This window comes from Olea europaea, chromosome 13 (genome assembly GCF_002742605.1).
Source record: "Olea europaea var. sylvestris chromosome 13, O_europaea_v1, whole genome shotgun sequence".
Lineage (NCBI taxonomy): Eukaryota > Viridiplantae > Streptophyta > Magnoliopsida > Lamiales > Oleaceae > Olea > Olea europaea.
The window spans coordinates 13,920,778-13,926,465 of NC_036249.1; positions in this window are offsets into that span (position 1 = coordinate 13,920,778).

Genomic DNA, 5,688 nt, shown 5'->3' on the forward strand with positions numbered 1-5,688 from the left:
AAAGTTAGCTTTTCCTTTAATATATTCAATATCAAATTTGAAATATGAGAACCAAATTTGTATTCTAATAATATATCTATTAGTAATAGATGGATCAACATTATTTTTCAAAATTGCTTTGACTTGAGTATTGTCAGTTCTAATCAAGAACTTCTTTGGTAATAAATAATCTTCGTATTTTTGAACTCCTCTTTTAACAGCAATGAGTTCTTTCTGTTCGTCTCATATCTTGTTTCAACATCTTTGAATGTTCCTGATATATAACCTGCAAGTATTTCAGGGTAAGAACAATCTTTTTCACATTTATATTCTTTATGATTCTTTTTAACCTTTAACACTGCTCCCCAGTAATAATCTGAAGCATCAGTTTCAAAAATAAAGAAATATTCTTCTTGTGGAATTACTGTTTGGGTAATACCTTTAATTCTTCTTTAACTTTCATTATATTTCCAGAATCTTATTCTTCTCAAGACCACATTATATTTTTTCTTAACTTTGGAAGAAAATAATTTTTTAATTTGGCACAATTTTCAATGAATCCTTCAGCATAATTTAATATACCAAGGAAGCTTTGTAATTATTTTTTATCTTTGATTTCTTCAGAAAATTCTTGAAGTTTTTCTCCAATATGGGATTGCATTTGCAATTCTCCTTCTTTAATAAATAATCCTAAAAACTCTATTTCTGTTTTGGCTATTTCAGCTTTCTTTTGAGAAAGTGTAATACCATGTTTTTTCATAATATAACAGAATTTCTCAAGATGTTCAATATGCTCATAAATATTATTTGAATGAATAAGTAAATCATCAACATATGCAATACAGAAATGAGTAATTGGTTTTATTACCTCATCCATTCTTCTTTGGAATATCTGTGGTACATTTTTTAATCCAAATGGCATTACACTCCATTCGTATTGTCCCAAAGGATTGGGGGTACTAAATGCAGTTAGTGGTTTACTTTCTTCTGTAAGCATGATTTGCCAAAACCCTGACTTACAATCAAATTTTGAAAATATCTTTTTATTTTGGACTTGCTTAATAAGGGTGTCCTTATTTGGTAAATAATATCCATCAAATTTAGTAACTTCATTTAACTTTTTGTAGTTTATCACCATTCTGGCTTTTCCTCTTTTTATCTCACTATGTTTTCTAATCATAAAGGTTAGACTGCTATGTGAGCTTTTACTAGGCCTAATTAATCTGGCTTCTAACAATTCTTTTATCTGGTTTTTAAATTTTTTTTGATCATCAACACTATATTTCATAGGTTTGACTTTTACTATAGTGTTTGGATTGATTAATTCTATCTTTACCTTTACTTTGTCTGTATTCCATTTTTCTAATGAATTCTCAGAATATGTTTCAGAAATTTCTTTTTTCAATTTTTCCAACCTATTTTCTATTGTCATTTTTAAGACTGTAACAGGTTTAAATTTTTCTGTACTCCAACATCCACCACGCTGGGTTGAGGAACTCTGATGGTTTATATCCCTATATGCAATTGTAACAGCTTTATTTATTTTTGGTGTAAATATTTTATGTGCACAAGGTGTTGGAAACATATACTTATCAATATATTGTGTAAATGGTGCATATTTTAAGAGGAAATTTTGTCCTAATAAAATATCGCATCCAATTGTGGTTGACATGTATATTGTATCAACAAATACTTCTTTAAAGGAAATTAGAAAAGGTACTTATGTAGCATATTTGCTGTATATTACCTTATTTCCTCCTGCTGTTGTAGCAGTGACTATTTTCTTTGAATTGTATTTCCAATATTCAGATGGTAGTACATTTGGTAAGCATAAACTTATTGTACTTCCTGTATCTAAGTAAGCATGAAATTTAATTCTACAATAGCTTTTTATATTGAGTATAATTTCAATATATGGACTCATGGGATTAGTACTTATTACTCTTTCCATGATAATAATGATTTCATATTTTCATCTATTCTTGATATGATGATTGGGTTATCATTAACTGTTATTTTTAAATATCATTGACAAATTTTATAAGGACTATATTTTTCAAGAAAGTTCATTCCTAGTAGAATAGGTGGACGATCTACTCCATGTAACTCATCTTTATATAAAATTATTTCTTTAATATATTCTTTCTGATCCTCTCCTACAAGTATAAGAGGGAATTTAACATATTTTCTTATTTCAAGATTATTTCCCAAATAATCCTTAAGTATATATGGTTCTGGTATTTCAAGTCTATTAAATGACTAACAAACTTGGCATTTACATGACTTTTATCTGCTCCAGTATCTATGAGGACAAGAAGATTTTTCTTGTATCCTTCTTGATTTATATATCTTGTTTTAATGTAATATTGCGAACTTGATGGTTCAGCAATACTTAGATTCTTAAGTCTGCTTATTCTAGAGTCTTGTCTAGAGGGAAATCTTGCAATAAAATTGTCTCCTTCTAAGCTGACACTATTTCTTCTTATTAGTTTTCCTTCAGAGTTAATTTCTCTAGCTTGTTTATGAAAATCAAGCATTATTTGTTATGGTATAGTAACTTCATGTTTTTGGTATTTTCTAGGAGGTATATATTGTGCTAATTCTTCAAAATCTTTATGTATAATAATGTTATCAGTTATTTTTCTTAGATTGTTATGATGGCTAGTACTAAAAGCAAAAATTGATTTTATACTTATACTAATAGCCTTACTTCTTCTTAATATTTTCAAATTTCCAATTCTATAATATAAATTGAAACTCTGATCAATATTTTCATCATTCAATGATATTGCATAATTTGGTTTTACTGTAAATATTATCTTCTAATAGACTAAGTTTCTTACAACTGTTCCTAATAGAGCATCTATCGGATCTTGTAAGATTCTATTGTCCATACAGTATATTTCTATTGGTATATTCATACCTTCTCTAAAGAATCCTTTTACCATTATTTGGACTCCTCCTAATTCAATACATTTTAATTTGTTTCTTACGTTTTCTGGGATTTTGGATAGCTTTTCTTTTACCCATTCTTTTATTATTATAGGAATTCTTGCTTTTCCTATAGTGTCTTCTATATTGATTGACATTTCTTTATAATTCATGCTTACAATTGTTTTATTTACTCTTAGTAAAATTCCTAAGAATTCTTGATGGAATACATCTTTTTCCTGTAGATCTAATATTTTTTTAGTAATTCCTGCGTATTTTTTAATATCAAAGGTAATCTCTTGATTAATTCCTTCTATAGAATCTTCAACTTCTTCAATTGTTTCAATTTCTATTTCTGATTGTTGTATCTCTTGATTCATATATACTATTTCCTCATAATCTTCCTCTGATGAGGATGTATCTAATTTATAAATGCTACTGTATTCACTACTTAGATCTTCAAAATATTCAATTGGTTCTATATCACTATCTTCTTGAATTTTTTCATAAATTCTAAGAGTTTTTATATTTTGTCTATTTTTTTTTTTGGGACATTGAGGGGCAATGTGTCCTTCTTCATTACAAATAAAACATCTACATTTTTTAATATTTCTTGGTTTAAATTTCTTATTCCAATTTCTTTTCTTGAAATACTTTTTATGTGGTTTAAAATTCCTTTTATTGAATTTTTTATAATTTTTGAATTTTCTTTTATATTTTTTATATGGTTTATATTTCTTCTTATGGCATCCAAATTATTCAACTTGACCATTATCTTTATAACAACATAATGAATTCTTTTTTATTTTATAAGCCTTCTTATTTTCTAGTGCTTCTCTGCGCCACATACCTATCATTCTTCTTGTAAATTCAATTTTAGTTCCAAAACTATCTATTTTAACCCCTTCCTCTTCTCCTAGAGGTAATAATTTCTCATATTCTTTTAATAGCTTGATTACCCATGGGAATGGTAATTTTGTAAAATAAGATCTTAATATAGGTTTGTTTTCCTGAGAATCTCCTTGATTTAATATATAATATAATTCTTCAAACTTACATGTGTATCTTTCTAATTCACACATATCACATATTTTTTAAATTTTCCACTGCAATCATTCCTTAATTATATTCATCCTATTTTCTTTCTTCTTCATTAGCAGTATACCTATCTCCTAAGAATTCTGTTCTTAAGATTTTTTCAAATCTTTTTAATATCTCCTGTATATTTTGTTCATTTAGAGTATCTCTATTATCTAATACCTCAGTTCTATTTGCTCCATATTTTATTCTTCCTTTAATAATTTCTGGTAACTTTCTCCACCATTCAGAAACAATTCCTCTGAATGTATGTTCTATAAATCCAAAAGCTGTATATGTTTCCCATTTATTAAATTGTATTGCTAAGTCTGTACTTTTCATTCATGTTTCAATAGCTTTACTTTTATCAACACAATCTAAATCTAACCATACTCTTGTCGTGTGGATTGGTTCATTGTAGGACTTCATTGGATTTATTTTTTTTATGGATTGTTTTCTTACATTTCCAGTATATTTTTTCTGTGTTTTTCTATATTGATTAATATCAGCCTTATCAGGTATTGGGGTACCATAAGGATAATCTTGTTCTTCATCACTACTAAATTCTACTTTTATATTTTGACTTGAAGATGGATTAGTATTCATCTTTGTATTTTTCATTTTTTCAGTTAGTTCTTCTAACTGTTTTTTATATTCTTCATACTCTTCACCTGTAGATTCTAAGAATTTTTGCTCTATCTCTTCTACATCTGTAATCATATATTGTTTTTCTTCATATTTTTTCCCTTTATTATTTTCTTTTTGTGTTATCCTAAAGTTTTGAGGTGGATTAATTATAATCCTATCTTTTCCTTTCAGACTTTTATCTAAAAGAGCATTCCCTACTTGTAGATTATGTTCTAAATTCTCTAATCTTTTATGTATATCTCCAAAATTTTCATTTGTGGTGTTTTTAGGTAAATAAGGATAACTAGGTTTTTTATGTTTTTCAACTTTTTTAAAAAATTCATCAATTATGTTTTCTTCATCTACTATATTCATCATAATTTTTGGTTCGTAACGTGGCTCTGATACCATTTCTTCGGAGTGTGCAGCGGAGGGGTTAAGATTTTTGAGCCAGTTAAAATCTTTATAAGTTTCTAAAATGTCACATTAAAATTTATAAAATTCACTATTTTTTATTAAAACTTTTTCTTTAATAATTATATTTAATTCTCTAATCCTTCTTCTTCGGTTAAGAATAAGTTTATATATATCATTTTCTATTTTTATTATACTATTATCTATAGAAACATTTTTATTTTTTAATTTTGGTTCTAAATATTCTATAAAGAATCATTTCAGATCTTCTTCTAAATATTTTAATTCATTTTCTGTTGCATTTTTTAAATCAATAAAATTTTCTATAATATATGGGTTTAAATTTATTAAAGATTTATGATCTATATTTTCTTGGGGACCTGTTTGAAGATTTTTATACATTGTGGTGGCTTTAATTGCAATTTCTCTATAAGGGGTATTTTTGGAAAAATTATTGTTTGAAGACTATTTTTCAAATGTTTTCATTTCTTAGCCTAATCTTACAAATTGCCATTTTTAGGCTTTGCCTCGGGCCCCGACAATCACAGGACTGGCCCTAATCCTAACATCTATATGCTTAGCGTCCTCATGAAAAACAAGATATTTTAAAAGAGGTGTAGCTGATTGTGTATTAGGAAATACAATAACATAACCATCTAA